This window comes from Macrobrachium nipponense, chromosome 6 (genome assembly GCF_015104395.2).
Source record: "Macrobrachium nipponense isolate FS-2020 chromosome 6, ASM1510439v2, whole genome shotgun sequence".
NCBI classification, from domain to species: domain Eukaryota; kingdom Metazoa; phylum Arthropoda; class Malacostraca; order Decapoda; family Palaemonidae; genus Macrobrachium; species Macrobrachium nipponense.
The window spans coordinates 96,060,695-96,081,239 of record NC_061108.1 but is presented as its reverse complement, the minus strand read 5'-3'; the positions used below and the strand labels follow the sequence as shown (position 1 = coordinate 96,081,239).

At 44.2% G+C, this 20,545-nt stretch overlaps 1 protein-coding gene across 3 annotated transcripts in view; it reads left to right on the top strand.

The window, feature by feature from the left end:
- Nucleotides 1-560: 560 nt before the first annotated feature.
- Nucleotides 561-20,545, top strand: part of LOC135216368 (cobalamin trafficking protein CblD-like) — a 154,570-nt gene continuing 134,585 nt past the window's right edge. For 2 of the 3 annotated variants that reach the window (XM_064251622.1, XM_064251620.1), the window contains exon 1: nt 561-706. The gene's annotated coding sequence lies outside the window, so the exon portion shown is untranslated. Of the gene's footprint in view, nt 707-979; nt 1,004-20,545 lie in introns of those variants that run through there. The other variant, XM_064251621.1, reaches the window with a different exon arrangement.

Here is a 20,545-nt window from a genome sequence, read left to right as displayed (position 1 = left end):
GGCCCACTGTGGTGCTTTCTTTTGGTAGGTACACCTTGGCTCTTAACATTCTGCTTTTCCAAATAGGTTTGCACTTGGATATAAACAGTAATAGAAATGATAGTATTTGCAAACACTTGGTAAATTATCAATTGCAACCGTTTTGCGATTTTATTTTAATAGATATAACCCTACATGGATAACAAAGGAGAAACATTACAGAATAGTTACTGAACATTCGTCCCTGACCCATTTTCACAAAAAACTGTAGTTATCATTTTCTGCATGGTTGACAAAGAATTCTCTTTCATTATAAGGAATTTAGTCGCCTATTAAAATACATCTTCTCTAATGTTTATATTTCATATGAACTTTTTTTTAATATACCTTTTCAGATGTCGATTGCCGAAGAACCCATTTATATATGGCTAATAATAACTACCGTATATCATTGCTTGTTGGCCCAGGAAACTTATTTATTAATTTTAAATGGGAGGTGGGTTTCACTGCTACAAAAATATTTTGGCATCTCTACGGCAATGATTCCAAAGCCTGTGTCTAAATAGAGATGGAATGAATGATGAGTTCCATTCATGAAATGAGCGTCATGACAAACTTAAGTTTATTTTGTTAACTTCCTCGGCGTTCGGTCTCGAATAACTTAGTATTAATAAAATTTTTTGCAGTATTCCACTTGTACCCGTACCTTGGTTATTTGACAAATTTTGTAAGTGTTTTTTGCTCTCGTTGTATAACAGATAATAATTAGGTAATGTTACGCCTTCTCGTAAGATAAAATATTGCCTTGGTATTTGTACATAATTACCTAGAAGTTACTACTAGGTAGGTATATACTAGTAGGTAGTACCCAGGTAGCTAGGGATGGTCTTCGTGTACTAGGCTATCCTAGTGGTCTACTACTACCTAGGTAGGTCCCTATGGTAGGCTGTGGAGCTTATGGTAATGACGCAATCTGGCTGAGCCATAGCTAATAGGGAGTATCAAGGTCGTGCAAGGAATTCAGGTATCCAGATTGTATCATTTCCTTATGTTACCTGATTCTAAACAGAGTGAATCCTCCAAAATACTACCTACTAGGTATTACATAGTATACCTAGGTAAAGTGTACCTAGGCTCTTGGATACTTTAAGTACCTACGTTGTTAGCTAGCTGTCTTAGTCTGGTAGGGTACCTACCTAGTAGTACTCGAGGTACGATGACAATAATGGGAACGAATGTAGATAGGGAGACAGGTAGGTATGAGAGATCAGACTGTGAAAATGGGCCAGTGCTGCTTAACCTTCCTAGAATGCCATGTCTTTACTTAGGTACTCAAGAGTTGACAGTAATTCTAAGCCCTCATTCCGTGGTAAAGTAGACTATGGCAGTTGACGTTTTCCTGAGTTATTTTACTTAGGGTAGATCACCACGGCAGGCCAACCCTCATCACGGTGGACGGGTCTTATTCACTCGATATTTAATTGGTGAAACAAGAATACAATTGCAACTCTAAGCATATCATTTAAAAGACTGAAGTTTCGTCAACATAATGTGATATATGAAAGCCCCACACGAACTAAAATAAGCATGTGAGCTCTTCGTAAAATATGTTTTCAAGGCAGTTTTGAAATCCAATATGGCGGCTACGTTTTTCATGGAAGGTTCTGATCAGTGATGGCCACCATCTTTCCCCAGCCAATGGTAGCGTATATATGTAACGTTTATTGATCTTACTCAAGATTGCAGTTGTAATCAGCACAATAAAACAACATTTTGTTGCCTATATTAGTGAAAGTATGAAACTTGTTATTCCCGGGGTTATGGTTTGAACTGAATTCATTCTTACCTTGTAATCGGTGGTTTTTATCCTTACTGCCATCACAACTGAAACTCCACAGTGCTTATTTGATTGTTATTATACACATTTTGGTCTCAGTTCACTCCACATTGCACTTTAAACCTGTTGCTGTTTCTGGTTTCTAAGCGCGCGCGCCATAAACACAGTTATGAACAGCAGACGACGACAGACGACGAAACTGCAAAGTTTTATTCCCTAAACTGTTTACTTTACTCGTTATTTAGTTTAAATTTACTTTGTTATTTAAAAATTTTGATTTAATTCATGTATATTATCCCTTTTTTGCAACCAAATTACCCCGAAAAATTACAGATATTTCTAAAATAGATAAAATCAAATGTTTCTAACGTTTTCGTACATCTGGCTGCCGAAAACCATAGAGGAACGAATACGGAAAAGTGCATAGAGGAACGACTAGGAAAAGTGAATTATATACGTTTTTTTTTTTTTTGCTTTTTTGTTTTTTCTAGCACTTTTCATTGATTTCAGTCTTTATTAGTATTTTGAATTTCTTTAATAATAGTATGCCAGAAATAAATGTAACCTTTAATGTGTTGCATGCTTTAATGTTTGCATGCTAAGAATGGCAAAATCATCGTTGCCACATTAGTGGAGGCTTCACACATACGCCGTTCCATTATTATAAACTGTTTCCATGAATTCTAGTTGTCATAGTAATGCAATAATGATAAAATTGCTTTAATATTTATGTATATATACTTCCAATACATAGCCTAATTTCACCAATTTCAACGTTTTGTGTGTAGTCTTATACCCAGTTTGGAGGGTCAACACATACCGAATGGCAACAGAGAGAGAGAAGAGAGAGAGAGAGAGAGAGAGAGAGAGAGAGAGAGAGAGAGAGAGAGAGAGAAAGGAAGGCGGAGGAACGAAGAAGAAAAGGGATGACGGTGGAGGGGGGTGGGGAAGGGTAGGTGGAGCTTTATACGCATGTTCGTATCCATTTCTGCATAATGAAGTTTTTGTCTCTTGGTACAAGGACAAGTGTCGTTATTCTTTACGATTAGTGATTCACGATACCTTTATAAATTACGGCACTGGGTGTAATGCACTATAGCAAAATCTCGTTCTGTTACGAGTGTTCGTTACAAAAACGTGCTTGCACTGTCTCTGAAACCCATAGTAGACATGCTGCTTAGTTGTCAATAAAGTTTTTATAACCAAGTATTTTTTACAAGCTAGCTATTGAATAAATTTGTATTTTGTTCATGAAACTTACTTGGCAGATATATATATAGCTGTATTCTCCGAAGTCCGACAGAATTTTCCAAAAAACTCGCGGCACACGCAGTGGGCGCCAGTGGTAGTACCCATTCCCGCCGCTGGAGGCGGATATCAGGAACCATTCCCATTTTCTATTCATATTTTTTACTGTCGCCGGTCGGTAAAACACCTGTTTACAGACCTCCGCCCAGGATTTTTGGATTTTGACTCGTTATAAGTATCTGGATTGACTTTTGGTTTTGACTCTTGGATTGTTGGATTGGCATACGCGATAGTGACTGTTTTTTTTGGATTTTGGATTGGCTTTTCTATGAACGTGATGTCGGGATCAAGTTCAGTGAGCTTCAGAGTGTGTGTGAGGAGTGATTGCAGGTGAGGCTACCGAAATCATCGGTAGACCCCCACACAGTATGTATGGGGTGTAGGGGGCATGTTTGTTTGCTGGTTGATCGTTGCATTGAATGCAAAAGTTTGACTGAGGATGAATGGAAGGTGTATGAATCCTATCGGCGTAAGTTGGAGCGCGATAGGATCAGGAGGTCTTCCTCTAAGAGCGGTTCTACGAAAGGTAAGGGAAGTAACATTTCGCCTATTTTAACACCAGTAGAATTTGCTTCACCTAATCCTGTGTTGTTGCCTGAGGGCCCTAGTTCTGTGTCTGGAGAAGGTAATGCCCTTTCTCTGATTCTAGAGTCATTACGCACTCTAGAGTCCAAAGTGTTGGCCCTTGAAAACGGCTCGAGTAAAGTGTGATCGTGCCCCTAGTGTTGTGGAGGGGGCGTCAGATCGGCCCCATAATGCCTCTAGGTCTAGACCTCTGTCGGACTCCCAGACCTCAGGGGAGTAGGGCATGTCGTCGAAAGCCCGCCCAAGAACGGGTTACGGGAGGGGGCTCCCCACCGATCTGGCGTCCCTTCGGCAGGACCTGTTGCTGCTTCCCAGGCTGCCAAGGAGCGTGCTCAGGCTCGCATCCTTAAGGACTGTTTTTTTTCGTCCTCCGAGGCGCCCTCCCCGCGCAAGGGGTGGAGCGCTCGGAGTGACTCGCGTCCGTTGAAAAAGGACTTTTTTCCTAGGGAGGACGCTTTACGTCCCCTCTCTCCGCTCTCGTTGCGGTCTTCGCCGCTGCGTCGTAGACGCGTTTCCTCCACAGAAGAGAGGTAGGACGTCGTCCGAGGACGACGCTGAGAAGCGCTTCTCTCGCGCCTCGGAGAGGCAGGTTGCTGTTCCTTTGAGAAGGAAGGAGGCGTCCCCCCGCCCCTCGTCTTCTCGCAGGCGCAGCCCTTCACCTCCTCTCGGTTCTTCACCTACGAAGAGTATTCTTGCGTCGCTTCAAGACCAATTGTCGACCTTAATGGCTCGGAAGACTCGCCCAGCAGCAGTTGAGCCTAAGCGAAGGAAGGACGCTAGACTGCCTGTCAAGAGGACGAGGCAGTCTCCTTCTCTGTCTCCTCGTTCGTCTCTGTCTCCGCCACACGTCAGGACGCCTTTGAGGACGCTCGACAGGACGCCTTGGAGGACGCTTTTTTGAAGACGCTCGGCAGGACGCTTTTGGAAGGACGCTCGTCGGATGCTTTGCTTGACGCTTTGCCTGTGGAGAAGGCTTTCGAGAGCGCTCAGAAGGACGCTTTGAAAGCGAAAGCTGGACGCTTGAGCGTCAAACGTAAGGACGCTCCTCGAGAGAGACTAAGAGTATCCTCTCTTGACGCGCAGCGCGGTCAGGACGCTATTCGTGGTTCGAGCTCTAAAGATCGACAGAAGGTCGGTCGCTTTGAAGAGGCTGATGTTAGTCTTCCTCGAAGGCCTTTGTTGAAGGCTAGACCCGTTGGGCGCACGCCCTCTCCAGAGGTTCAATCTCCTTTGCCTCTTCGGGAGGAAGGAGAACATAGTAGTCCGGCGGACTCAGTGGAGGAAGAACAGCCGTCAGTTTCGTCGGTTTCCGACTACAAGGTGCTGGTTCGTCTTTTACGTTCTTTGTTTGGTGAGAAGTTCCAGCCTGCAGCTCCTAAAGTCTCCTCCCTCTCAGTTTTTCGTCTTCGAAGTCGGGCAAGGTTTTTGGAAAGTGGTGGAGATGAAGACTTCCTTGTCCACTAAGAGAGCATTCAAGAAATTGCAGGACTGGATGGAACGTCGGAAGGATCAGGGCAAGTCGACTTTCGCCCTTCCTCCTTCAAGACTCAGTGGGAAAGGCGGCATTTGGTATGAGACCAAATCTGAAGTAGGAGTTAAGATCCCGTCTTCTTCCCAAGGGGACTTTGCTAGTCTGGTAGACGCCCAGAAGAGATCCCTTTTATCGTCCGCTAAGATTTCATGGACACCAACGGAGATCGACCATCACATGAAAGGTCTGTTAAAGACTCTGGAAGTCTTTAACTTCCTAGACTGGTGCCTAGGAGTCCTGGATCTTCAATCTAGGAGTCCTGATTCTTTGAGTCTGGGGGAGCTGTCCAATGTGTTGTCATGCATGGACAAGGCCGTCAGGGATGGTTCGGAAGAGTTAGTGTCTCATTTCGGCACTGCTTTCCTCAAGAAGAGAGCGCTCTTATGCAATTTTACAGCGAGGTCTGTTTCTGCATCGCAGAAAGCAGAGCTTCTCTTTGCACCTCTTTCGAGCCATCTCTTCCCCCAGGCTATGGTAAGGGACCTGGCAGTGAGCCTACAAGAGAAGCTACCCAGGATCTCTTGGCCCAGTCTTCTAGACGTCCCGCAGTCCCTATCACGTCGTCGTCTGGACGACCTCCTAGGAAGGTTAAACCCTTTCGTAGCGCTCCTCCCTCGAGAGCTGCTCCTCGAGGGAGAGGACTTGCAAGAGGTAGAGGTTCCTTCAAACCTAAATCCTCTAAGTGAGAAGAAAGTCCTTCAGATGCCTGTCGGAGCCAGGCTAAAGTTCTTTGCGGGTGCGTGGAGAGAGAGAGATACAGATGCGTGGTCCCTCAAGATAGTGGAACAGGGGTACAAGATCCCCTTTGTGGACCCTGGACCCTCCTCCTCTTTCTACGACTCCCAGAGATCTTTCCCCGTCGTATCAAGGGGAGAACAGCAGGTTCTTTTAGATCTTTTGGATCAAATGATCATGAAAAGAGCGGTGAGCAGGTCTTAGACCTGGGGTCACCAAGATACTACAACAGACTTTTCCTGGTACCAAAGCGTCGTCGGGGTGGCGTCCAGTCTTGGACGTAAGCAGCCTGAATCTTTTCGTAGAAAAGAAAAAATTCAAGATGGAAACACCTCAGTCGGTTCTAGGAGCCTTAAGACCGGGCGACTGGATGGTGTCCTTGGACCTACAGGACGCATACTTTCACGTGCCTATCCACCCTCTTTCAAGAAAGTTTCTGAGGTTTATGCTAAGGGACAAAGTTTGGCAATTCCGAGCCCTTTGTTTCGGTTTAAGCACGGCTCCGATGGTATTTACCATGCTCATGAAAAACGTAGCGAGATGGTTACATTCTGCAGGAATAAGAGTGTCCCTGTATCTCGACGATTGGCTTATCAGAGCATCGTCAGAAGAAAGGTGTCTGAAGGTACTTCACTTCACATTGGCCTTGGCGAAGTCCCTGGGACTTCTGGTCAACCTCGAAAAGTCGCATCTGACCCCCAACCCCAACCAGTCCCATCGTGTATCTGGGGATTCAGATGGATTCAGTGGCTTTTCGGGCGTTTCCGTCCCAGGAACGACAGCTGCAAGGCTTAGAGAGAGTTTCGGCCTTCCTGGGGAAGGAAGCTTGCTCGGCGAGGGAATGGATGAGTCTGCTGGGAACCATTTCCTCGCTGGAAAAGTTTGTTTCCCTGGGAAGACTACACCTCAGACCTCTCCAGTTTTTCTTAGCAGACGAATGGAGAGTCAGAGAGGATCTGAATGCGACCCTTTTCATCACCAAATCGGTGAAGAACCATCTAAGATGGTGGTTAGATCCTCGGAAGTTTCGAGAGGGGTTGTCCCCTAAAGCTTCTGAGCCCAGAACCTAGTGTTGTTTTCCGACGCCTCGGTGTCGGGATGGGGAGCAACACTGGGAGGGGAGGAAGTGTCAGGCACCTGGAGGGGGGAACAGGTGTCCTGGCACATCAATGTAAAGGAACTAGCGGCGGTTTTTCTGGCGCTACAGTTCTTCCAACAAAAGGTTGCAGAGAAAGTAGTCCAAGTCAACTCGGACAACACCACAGCCCTGGCGTACCTAAAGAAGCAGGGAGGTACACACTCCCGTCCTCTGTTTTATTTAGCGAGGGAGATTCTGCTGTGGGCAGATGCGAGACGGATAAGGATCTTGACGAGATTTATCGCAGGAGTCCAGAACGTCAGAGCAGACCTTCTCAGCCGACAAGATCAGATCCTGCCGACGGAATGGACGTCTGTCGAGAGCTCTGGAGACTGTGGGGGTGTCCGTTAGTCGACCTATTTGCGACGTCGAGAACAAAGAGGTTGCCTCTTTATTGCTCCCCTGTGCTGGATCCGGGAGCAGTCGCGATAGACGCTCTGCTCTGGGACTGGACGAACCTAGACTTGTATGCCTTCCCGTCATTCAAGATCATGGGGGAAGTAGTAAGGAAGTTCGCGGCATCGGAGGGGACGAGGTTGACCCTGATCGCCCCGATGTGGCCCGCGAAAGAATGGTTCACGGAGGTAATGTCATTCATCATAGACTTTCCGAGGACCTTGCCCTGGAGGAAAGATCTACTCAGACAGCCCCACTTCGCAAGATATCACCGAAACCTCTCCGCTCTGGGTCTGACTGCGTTCAGACTATCGAAAAGCTGGCCAGAGCGAGAGGTTTTTCTAGAGCAGCTGCAAAGGCGATCGCCAATGCTAGGAGAACGTCCTCGAGAGCTGTTTACCAGTCGAAGTGGGCTTCCTTCAGGGCATGGTGTAGAAAGGAGGGAATTTCCTCTTCCACTACCTCTGTGAGCCAGATAGCCGATTTCCTGCTATTTTTAAGAAATGTACAGAAGCTGGCTTTATGTCCCGACCATTCAAGGGATATAGGAGTATGCTGTTGGCAGTCTTCCGACACAGAGGACTTGACCTGTCTGATAACAGGGATCTTCACGATCTCCTGAGATCATTTGAGACATCCAAGATACCTCAGGCGAGGCCTCCTTCTTGGAACTTGGATTTAGTCCTTAGACTTTTAATGTCGAGTCCTTTCGAACCTCTACATGAAGCGTCTCTTAGGAACTTGACTAAGAAGGCTCTTTTCCTAACTGCTCTGGCGACGGCGAAGAGAGTTAGCGAAATTCAGGCCATTTGTAAGAGAGTGGGCTTCAAAGGGGACAATGCTGTCTGCTCTTTGAGTCCCACTTTCTTAGCAAAGAATGAAAACCCGTCGAACCCTTGGCCAAGGAGCTTTGAAATCAAGGGTATGACAAGCCTTGTGGGCCAAGAACCTGAGAGAGTCCTGTGCCCTGTCAGGGCTCTAAAGTTTATGTCCACAAGACTAAAGAAGTACGAGGTCCCTCAGATAATCTCTGGTGTTCGGTCAAACGACCCGATATACCATTATCCAAGAACGCTTTGGCGTTCTTTCTGAGGGACGTCATTAAAGAGGCTCATTCGTCTTCCACACAGATCGAGTTGAGCCTCTTGCGAGTGAAAGCTCACGAGGTCAGAGCTGTCGCAACCTCGCTTGCCTTCCAAAGGAACATGTCAATCAAGGACATCCTTGACGCCACTTTTGGAGGAGCAATTCAGTATTCGCCTCACACTACTTGAGAGATGTGAGAACGATATACGAGACTGTTGTTTCTCTTGGGCCATAACGTTTCTGCAGACACAGTCTTGGGGGCTGAAGTAGCTCTCTCCCTATCCTTTAGTTAGGTTTAGGTTAGGTTTTAGTTGTTGTGTTTTTTGGTTGTGGTGAGGCTTTGGTGAAGACCTCCCATCTCTTAGCTTAGTGTTCAGGGGGTCTTGGATAGTTGGTCAGGTGGTGGTCAGTTGCTTCGTTGCCCTCATTTGTATGGCTCTATGCTCTTGTCACATTGAGGTCACGTCCCCGTTGACAGAGCATCCAGAGCGCACCAGCACTACAGGTCTCCACCTGGCTGGCAACTCTGATTAAGCACAAGCAGGCTGAAGTGACAGTAATCACAGAGTCTACTTTGCTAACAGGTGAGGAACCAAGGTGTATATCATCTACTTAATTTAAGTTTCCTACAAATCCTATTCTGTATCTTCCCACCATCCGAAGGTGGGATTCAGCTATATATATCTGCCAAGTAAGTTTTCATGAACAAAATGTTATTGTTATAATACAATTAAGTTTGTTCATACTTACCTGGCAGATATATATAATTAAGTGCCCACCCACCTCCCCTCAGGAGACAGTGGCACTGATAAAATATGAATAGAAAATGGGAATGGTTCCTGATATCCGCCTCCCAGCGGCGGGAATGGGTACTACCACCTGGCCGCCCACTGCGTGTGCCGCGAGTTTTGAAATTCTGTCGGACTTCGGAGAATACAGCTATATATATATCTGCCAGGTAAGTATGAACAAACTTAATTGTATTATAACAATAACATTTTTCTCAGTCAAAACATATGCCCCTCAATGCTAACTTTCCTCTTTTAACGACTTTCTGGTCATTGCAAATTCGGCCCCATAATTTCTTATGGTGCGAAAACAGACAGAGGCCCATGGACCGAAAACGATTGCGTCACACTACGGCGATAATTCAGCAGTAAAACATCTTCATATATCCAAAAAGTGAATAATAAAGATATATATGCGCATTACGATTATAACAATTACATGTATAGCTGATAACAATCTGCATGAATAACTGGTAAACTGTTCTGCAATGACAGTTGAATATAGCAATTATTTACAATAGGTACGAAAGTCAAGATGTCGTGACGTCATAATACAGAACTTAAAAGAACGTTCTGATTCAGAAAAATAATTACTTAAATTTGAGTCAGAGTCGAGTTACTTTTTCAATAACGAATATTTTCAAATTAATCATCATAAATATGTAAAATATTGATGTTTTACTACTTATTTAAAAATTAGCTAAGAGCACGCTTCTCGTCATCTTCTACCAAAACAGCTGTTTACTCCTGGCTTGTTTGTTGGTGAGAAATCGTGTTTCGATTGTTGTGATGAAAGTGCTCCAGTGTCTGTGGGCACAAGTGGTGTGCGGATTTATCACAGGAAATGGTTAGTTTATTGACACAAGCTACTCCGTAAACATCGAGATGGCGTCAATCTTCTAAATACCTCGAGTTGTAAGTAAAAATGTTGAACGCGTTTTGGTGAGATTTGCACTACGTTTGAGACCATTTTCAGTACCCTCTGTTTAAATCTTAAAATTTGGCCTTAATTTCTAACTTTGGAGAAAATACTTACTTCGAAAGGAGAGTAGAGGTCTTTAGCTCTGTTTCTCACCAACAAGAAGTCGCGACTGATGCCCATCTCGGGTGTCAGGACGCGTTATAATGTACTTTTTTGGAGGGTGGCAAGCGTTGAATGTAGGTGGCCTGGTTGGCCTGCCGTGGTGATCTACCCTACTGTACAAGAGGTACCTAAATCTAAAGGGGAGCTCCGTCTCTTGTTTGCAGAAGAATATAGTAGTATATTTTTCTGATGTATTTTTTATTGATTATGCTTAAACTGATCATTAATATTGGTGGCATCAAGCAATTACACCCTTGCTCCCATCTACCCAACAATCTTGGGGGACCCCAGTGGGAACCGGGGTTTTGGGTGGGGGGTGAAGCAGGAGAAAAGTGATTTCCAGGGCACTACCTAATCAAACAAACCACCTAACCTAACCTAACCTAGAGCGCCGTACCCCTACCTAGGCCTAGCGGGGGGGCGAAGGCACTACCTTCCCTTCACACTTCAGGACAATTCCGAAAAATTTGAGCAGCCATTAGGCTAACTGAGAGACAGTACTCCAGCATATTTCACACGATAATCAAATGTTTCACACGATAATCTAAATACCTATATACAGGAAATAGCTTACCTTACATAGGTTTTATCGCACCGAAAGGCTTTTTTGTTCAAGTCAAGAAGGCACTTTTCCTTACAAGTCGGGCAAATATGTTCACTCTGGATTAAACCATGATTTTGGGCAAAAGTTACGAGCCTTTATATAAGCCCATAATAATAGTTTGTGAAATCTCGATAATTCACGTAACAATTTTCACACACTATGGGGTAACTTTCCTGGGGAACAAAATTGGAGCATGTAGACAGTCGTGCTAATTCACTCATGGCGCTAGTGCAAGCAACGCTTAATTGGAGAAAATAGGTGTATTTGCCGAAAAAATTTACAACTTGGTAACATTATATATTGTCATTGGCTGAAAACACTGTGCTTTCTTTTGTTTAAGAGAAAATTGAAACGTGCTTTTTTACGATTGGATATTGTCTATAATGATGTCACTTTTTGGGTGGAGTTTTTTTCGTGACGTCATTCGGAAGGTGTGGTTTCCCCATGACAATTAGAGACTGCGCAGCACACAAAAGAATGAACAGGAGCTCATTAAAATAAGTGATACGACAGAGACAACAACATGAAGGACTTTGTTTTTTCTGTAGGTACAAATATTCAAGTTGTGTTTTCTAGACCGATAGGACTTACCGCCGCTAATTTCCGTCTTCCTTAGAACATACTTAGTATCTTCCTTCAAGGTATAAACACATTTATACTAAAAATTGGCCGGAGCACTTATTAAGATTTACCGAACAAGAATTTAAAGTAATATTTATTTGGACAACTGTAATTAGCACCCAGGGGCCAGTACTAAACACAGCGAAATACATTGGACACTCCAATCCCTAGTGGATGTCATATCCGCGGTTAAATTCCTTGCAGTCCGTGCAGAACTATTCTTTAGAATTACCCTGCAAGAAACGTAACCGCGAATACGACATCCACTGGGGATTGGGGCGTCCAATGTATTTCGCTGTGTTTAGTACTGGCCCCTGGGTGTTAATTACAGTCGTCCAAATAAATATTACTTTAAATTCTTGTTCAGTAAGTAAAATAACGTAGGAAAACGTCAACTGCCATAGTCTACTTTACCGCGGAATGAGGGCTTAGAATTACCGAGTTGACCTTTGTAACCTGGCATAGGCTGCTCTACCTTGAGCTGGCCAGATGTTTTTGCCTCCCTCTCCCCACGCCATCCCATCCTGGATATCTTACATAACTGATTACTATAATATCGGAAATACCTAGATTACTGGGACTAAATTTCTGTGTGGACTCGCGGTCTGGCAATCACTTTGGTATACCTAGCCTAGTAGTTAGCCTATGTTCCTAACCAAAATAACCTTAACCTAACCTTTCCTAGAATGTTGTGCCCTGACCTAACCAGAACTTTTGCCTTCCAAAGCTGACTTTGGGCACAGTCCTCTAACCTGACCAGGGGGATGGGTTGCTTTGCCTTCCCTGAATTCCCCCAAGTAGCCTAACACTGAGCATTGAGCACATGGAGTGGCCTAGGTTAGGTATTCCATTGTCGTAGCATGTCTACCCCTGCCTTCCTACTCTGCAAACTACCCAAATAAAGCAGTCATGCAGTAAAATAGTCCCAATGTTATCCCAAGGTACACACACAGGCCTGTTGAACTTAATCCACCAGTAGCTTATTTGCTGACAGTTAAGGCAGTTTTTGTGCAAACCTCACGTTTTGTTTCCCAACACTGTAGGGGCTTGGCTTACCAATTGGGTTCTTGCTAAAACTTGGGATAAATGTAAATCATAGGTATGGCTGCATGAAAATATTATTTATTAGGCTATACCTAATTTTGTTTAACTATCTACAAAAAAGGTGTAGGGGAAACAACTGACTGGACTAGCTGAGCCACTTTCCACTGTGTTTGAAGCCACCCTCCGAAAAAGTACTTTAACATGTCCTGACATCGGAAATGGTCATCAGTCACGAGTTGTTGGTGGTGAGAGAAGGAGCTTGAGACCTCTTCTCTCCTTTCGAGGTAAGTATTTTCTCCAAAGTTAGAAATTAAGATCATATTTTAAGATTAAATAGAGGTTAATGAAAAGCCTGGCTCTACGCAGTGTACACTACCTCCATGACGCTTTCGAAATTTTCACTTAGGGTAGAACACCACGGCAGGCCAACCCTCATCACGGTGGACGGGTCTTATTCACTCGATATTTAATTGGTGAAACAAGAATACAATTGCAACTCTAAGCATACCATTTAAAAGACTGAAGTTTCGTCAACATAATGTGATATATGAAAGCCCCATACGAACTAAAATAAGCATGTGAGCTCTTCGTAAAATATGTTTTCAAGGCAGTTTTGAAATCCAATATGGCGGCTACGTTTTGCATGGACGGTTCTCATCAGTGACGGCCACCATCTTTCCCCAGCCTTCCCAGCACTCATTTGAACAATGTTAGCGTATATATGTAACGTTTATTGATCTTACTCAAGATTGCAGTTGTAATCAGCACAATAAAACAACATTTTGTTGCCTATATTAGTGAAAGTATGAAACTTGTTATTCCCGGGGTTATGGTTGGAACTGAATTCATTCTTACCTTGTAATCGGTGGTTTTTATCCTTACTGCCATCACAACTGAAACTCCACAGTGCTTATTTGATTGTAATTATACACATTTTGGTCTTAATTCACTCCACAGTGCACTTGAACCACGCTGCGGTTCCTGGTTCCTAAGCACTCACTCCGCAAACACAGTTACGAGCAGCAGACGACAACACTGATTATGAGATGCAAAGCTTTATTCCCTTAATTGTTTACTTTACTCAATATTTAGTTTAACTTTACTTCAAAATGTTTATTTAATTCATGTCTATTATCCCTTTTTTGCAACCAAATTAACCCCCAAAAATTACTAATGTTTCGGATGTATACTTACGAGCAGACGACGTGAGGAAAAATGACTCATCGTTGCCAATCTAGTGGAGCGTCATACATACGCCGATGCATTTACAAACTGTTTCGATGAATTCTAGTTGTCATAGTAATGCAGTAATGATAAAATTGCTGTAATATGTACGTATATATAATACAAATAGATACGCTAATTTCACTTATTTCCCCGGTTTTGTGTAAGTCTTATACCTAGTTTGGAGGGTAAACACATACCAATTGACAACACTGATAAACAATTGAAGAGCGCAAAACGCCGCAAAGAATGCCGTAGTCCCCTTGAATAAGTGCTGGTAAGAGGTTGGTTTACGATTGTTGTGATGAAAGTGCCCCAGCGTCTATGGGTACAAGTGGTGTGCAGATTTAGCACAGGAAATGGGAAGTTTGTTGACACAAGCGACTCCGTAAACATCAAGATGGCGTCAATCTTCGAAACATTTTTAGTTGTAAGTAAAAATTTCTAAAGCGTTTTGGTGAGATTTCCACTGCCGTAGCCACCCTTTTCACTACCCTCTGTTTAAATCTTAAAATTTGGCCTTAATTTCTAACTTTGGAGAAAATACTTACTTCGAAAGGAGAGTAGAGGTCTTTAGCTCCGTTTCTCACCAACAACAAGTCGCGACTGATGCCCATCTGCGGTGTCAGGACACGTTATAATGTACTTTTTCGGAGGGTGGCAAGCGTTGAATGTAGGTGGCCTGTTTGGCCTGCTGTGATGTTTTACCCTACAACTCCAAATATTTAGAAGATTGACGCCATCTCGATGTTTGTAGAGTCGCTTGTGTCAATAAACTTCCCATTCCATGTGTTAAATTCGCACACCACTTGTACCCATAGATGCTGGGGCACTTTCTTCACAAAAATTGTAAATAATGACTTCCAACTACTACTTTTCTAAGGGAACTATGATTTTTGGCAGAAGTGGGCACTAGATAATTTAAATAAATAGTTAAACGGCAGTATAAGGTCATGAATTGCATAATTTTTTCTTTACATATTCATGATCATTAATTTGAAAATATTCTTTGTTGAAAACTTAACTAGATTCCTGTCTCAAATATCAGCAGTTGTGCTTGTGAACTCTACATATGGCGTTCTTCGCGCTCTTCAATTGTTTATCAGTGTGGCCAATTGGTATGTGTTTACCCTCCAAGCTGGGTATAAAACTTACACAAAACTGGGGAAATAAGTGAAACTAGCGTTATCTATTTGTAGTATATATACATAGGGTAAACAACCACAGACTATCCATTGTCATCGCGTGGCTCGGCCTTATTCACTCGATATTTAATTGGTGAAACAAGAATACAATTACATCTTTAAGCATACCATTCAAAAGATTGAAGTTTTGTCAACATAATGTGATATATGAAAGCCCCATATGAACTAAAATAAGCATGTGAGCTCTTTGTAAAATATGTTTTCAAAGCAGTTTTGAAATCCAATATGACGGCAGTCGTGTGACTGGCCGTTCTAACCACAGACAATCCACCATTTTTCCCAGCCTTCCCAGCACTCGTTTGAACAATGTTAGCGTATATATGTACGTAACGTTTATTGATTTTACTCAAGATTGCAGTTGTAATCAGCGCAATAAAACAACATTTTGTTGCCTTTATTAGTGAAAGTATGAAACTTTTTATTCCCGGGTTCATGGTTTAAACTGAAATTAATTTTTACCTTGTAATTGGTGGTTTTATCCTTACTGCCATCACAACTGAAACTCCACAGTGCTTATTTGATTGTAATTATACATTTTGTTCATGAAACTTACCTGTCAGATATATATATAGCTGTATTTTCTGAAGTCCGACAGAATTTTAAAAACTTCCGACACACGCAGTGGTCGGCCAGGTGGTTAGTACCCATTCCCGCCGCTGGGAGGCGGGTATCAGGAACCATTCCCATTTTCTATTCATAATTTTTCTGTCGCCGGTGCTGGAAACACCTGTTTTCCAGTACCTCCGTCTTAGATTTTGGAAACTTCATTGCCGCTAAGTATCCTAATTTGTCTTTTAATTTATTTACTTGGATTTGTGGCTAGACATACGCTATCTTAAATTGATTTGAATTTGATTCATTTTTGCATAAGATACTGAATCTAGTTAGGCTATGTTTCAGAGGGTGTTGTCTGCAAAGATAGGGTGTGGCTACCGAAAGCTTCGGTAGATCCGCACTTGGTATGCACGAGGGGTATGAGTCTTGCTTCTTTGTCGAGATTTGTCATGTAAGGAGTGTGAGACTTTGTCTGTGAGACTTTGTCTAATTCCGTAAGGAAGACGTATGATTCGTATGTACGCAATTATCAGTAAACATGTCTAATTCCGTAAGGAAAACGTATGATTCGTATGTACGCAATTAATCAGTAAACAAAAGTCAGGGTAGTGAACCTGCTAACCTTCCTGTAGACTTTTTTTTTTTTGCCTAACCCTGTAGTATGGCCTACCGGGTTATTGAATATGTCTGCGAGAGGTGATCGCTCTCCTTCATTGTTGTGATAAGAGTGGATACTTCTGTTATTGTTTCTCATAACCCTGTAATGTTGCCTCGGGCCCTAAACAGTGTCTGTAGAGGTTATTGCCCTTTCTCTAATACTCCTTCGATTCGTATCTTAGAATCGAAAGTGCTTGCTTTAGAGAGCAATATGAAGTGGCTAAGTGCAGTGACAGTGCCCCTTGTGTAGTGGAGGGTGCGTCAGATCGGCCTTATTTCGCCTCTAGGCCTGGACCTCTGCTTGACAATCCCAGGACCCGGGGAGAGAAGCATGTCGGAAAGCCGAAGGAGGGTTACGAGGAACCCCCACCGATCTGGCGTGCCTTCGGCAGTTTCTGATGAAAATCCCCAGACTGACCTTAGTGCGTGGGCACCGTGCACGAATCCTGAAGGATTGCTTCTAGTCCTCCGAAGGCCCTCCTCCCCCCGCGCAGGGGTTGGAGCTTTCGGAAGGACTCGCGCCCTCTAAATAGAAGCTTTATAGAAGAGGACGCTTCACGTCCTCTCTCTCTCGTTATGCGTTCCAGTGAGAAGTAAGAAGGCGAACGTCGCCTGATCACGTGTACGTCTTTCCACCGAGAAATATGAAAAAGAAGTCTTAGTAGCAGGACGCTTTTGAGAGCGGACGTCCGAGCTTTGTTACTGTGAGAATAAGAAGGCGTTCCCTCGCCAGTCGCCCCTCGTATTCTCACACGATCAACCCTTCTCCTGAGACTGTTTCGTGCAGTCGGATTTCTCTCCGAAATGTATCTCGCTTGTTTTGACGCCTGTCAGGAGCGTGACGCTTTTCTACACGCTTCTTTTGACGCTCGGCTTGGACGGGACGTTCGGATGGACGCCAGGCGCGCGCTTGGGTGCACGCCAAGCGCGCACCATGGACGCCGAGCGCAAGCCAGTGGACGCCGAGCGCGCTCGCTGCTCGCCAGTGGACGCCGAGCGCGCGCGCGCCAGCGCACGCCAGGTGTGTCGCCTGGCTGAACGTTTCTGTTGAACTCTTCTAGCTCTTGTTTACGATTTGGGCCTCAAGAATTTTTACCTCTACCTTCGGTGATACCTTATACCTCACATGCAAAGAATGTGAAGTAAGCAGTGCTTCGGAGGAAGCTTAAAGTGAACAGACAACTTCGTCTTCGAAACCCAGCAAGACCTCGGGTTTCGTGAATTCAAGAGGTCTCTGTCAATATTATATTGCTTTTCGCAAAGGTGGATGGAGTTAAGGAAAGCTCAAGGGAAGATCTCGTTTTCTCTACCGCAGTCAAGACTTTGCGATAAGGCAGTTACGGGTTATGTAAAGGCTCGATGTCCTGCACGTCAGGACTCTCGGCAACGTCAGTAGGATTCTTGCAAAGGCACTCATCAAAAGAACGCTCTTCAGGAAAGCGCAAGACAGGACTTCCTTTGCCATACTGCCAATAAATTTTAAGCTTTAGCAGGCATTAGTTGTGATAAGGGAGAGGAAGCTGGTTGGAGAAAATTTCTTCCTCTTCCCAGGATAATTTTGCAAGCTTTTTAGCCCATCTGAAAGGGTTTTTCAGATGATAGGTTTTGTTAGTTTCTAGTCGGGACTACGCTGCCGAATTGAACAGCGTCGTTCTACCTGCCGTAAGCCCAGTCTTTAACTTAAAGGATTCTTGCCCCCTGCCCTCGTTTGAGACGGGAATCGGAAAAATAAAATGCTCGACTTCCTGGATTACGTTTTGTCAATTCAGTGACTTTCCCCCATTGACAATATACTATCGTTTTGTCAAGTAAGTGGGTATCCCCTCATTGACAAAATATCTCTTTGTCCCGTAAATGGGTTAGTTCTCATTGACAAACATCTCATTAACTTGATATTGCGTAAGCGAATAAGCTCTTATTGACAAGATTCGGAAGAGCTCTCATTCGTCATTCGCAGACATCGTACAAGAAAATAGACTTGTAAGACTACGTCAATGAACGCTTATGTCCAATAACATAAGAAGCTTGAGCTGACTGCTTCGATTCTCTTAAGTTTTGTTCATGAAACTTGCCTGTCAGATATGTATGTAGCTGTATTTCCGAATTCAGCTATATATATGTCTGCCAGGTAAGTATGAACAAACTTTATTGTGATATAATTTCATATTTGTTCATGAAACTTACCTGTCAGATATATATATAGCTGTATTCTCCGACGTCCGACAGAATTTCAAAACTCCCGGCACACGCAGTGGGCGGCCAGGTGGTTAGTACCCATTCCCGCCGCTGGGAGGCGGATATCAGGAATCATTCCCATTTTCTATTCAGATTTTTCTCTGTCGCGGTAGTGAAAACACCTGTTTCCACTACCTCCGCCTAGGATTTTGAAACTTCATTAGCCGCGTTAAGTATCCTACTTATTTTTTTGAATGATTGACTGGGATTTGTGGCTAGGCATACGCTATCATAAATTAATTAAAATTTTTTCATTGCATATGATGTCTGAATCTAGGTAGCCTAGTTTCAGATTTTGTTGTCTGCAACGGGTAAGGGGAGGCTACCGAAACCTTCGGTAGACACTCGTTTAGTATACATGACGTTTACATGTTTTCTTTGTTGAGAGATCAATGTAATTAGTGTAATGTTGACTGATTCCGAAAGAGACGTATGATTCGTATGTACGCAAATTAGAGCGTGATAGAATCAGGAGGTCTTCCTCCACAGTAACAGAAGTTAGGATAATGAACCTACTAACCTCCAGTAGACTTTATTTTGCCTAACCCTGTGGTATGGCTTACGGGCCTAGAGGAAGTTCTGTGAGAAGTAATGCCCTTTCTATTATTGTTGGGATTACATCAAGTAAGCTTGAAAAAGTTGCTCGCTCTCCAATCAGTGTTGTGAGTGTAGTGATGTTGATTTTGCCCCTATTGTGTTGTGGAGGGGGCGTCAGATCGGTCCTATAACGCCTCTAGGTCTAAACCTCTGTCGGACTCCCAGGACCAGGGAGGGGGCAAGTTGAAAACCGAAGGAGGGTTACGGGAACCCCCCCACCGATCTGGCGTCCCTTCGGCAGGATAAGGCTGCCAAAGATCGTGCACGTGCACGAATCATGAAAGATTGCTTCTCGTCCTCCGAGGCGTCCTCCCCGCAAGGTTGGAGCTCTCGGAAGGACTCGCGCCCTCTAAGAAGCTTTAGAGAAGAGGACGCTTCACGTCCTCTCTCTCGTCAGGAGGGAACGTCAGATCCGCCCCCATAACGCCTCTAGGCCTGGACCTCTGTCGGACTCCCAGGACTAGGGAGAGGGCATGTCGAAAGCCGAAGGAGGGTTACGGGGAACCCACATCGATCTGGCGTCCCTTCGGCTTGACTTAATATCGATAAGCGTGACAAAGACGCAAAATGTCGCACAGGCGGCTGTCGTCTTGGTCAAGAGATTAAAAATGTCCTTAAGGCAGGACCCTCACAAGGACGCCTTTCGAGACATTCACGCTCTATCGAGAGAAGACTTCGTTTTGCACTTCCTCCATCTAGACCTGAAAGGGAGAGCTGGGATCTGTACGAAACAGGAGAAGAAGCAGGATTGAAAGCACCGTCTTCTTCTCAAGGAGATTTCGCCAATTTGGTGGACGCTCCAAGGAGGTCTTATTTGTCATCGGCTAAGGTTTCCTCCTCCCCTCGATGGCTTTTATTTGTATACGTTATGTGACGTTCGCTTTACTACGAAACGGGATATTGTTCAAGCTCATAAGATTGACGTCCGGCAAGCTGATTTGCATAGTCAAACAGCTCGCCAAGACGCATCTTACTCGTCCCTAAGGGACGCTCTGTCCAGCGGACAGAGATGACACTGGAACAGACTATCCTAGTTTTCGACAGGAGAAGGGCAAAGAATTCCTCATACCCAAGAACACACAGGCGTCCTTTTAAATGCCCTTCTGCAGTGTCGATGAGCGTGACAAAGACGCAAGATGTCGCACAGCCTGGCCGTCGTTTTTGTCAAGAGTGGCGAACGTCCTGAAGACTCGTCCTGATGACGATCACCGTACTTATGCTTAGGACGCTCGCGTTTCATGAGCGGCTCTCCCCTCGCCAGGAAGCCTCTCAAGTTACTCGTGTTGACGCACGTCATTCACTATGACGCTTCCCTTGATGTTCGTCGCTCTTCTAT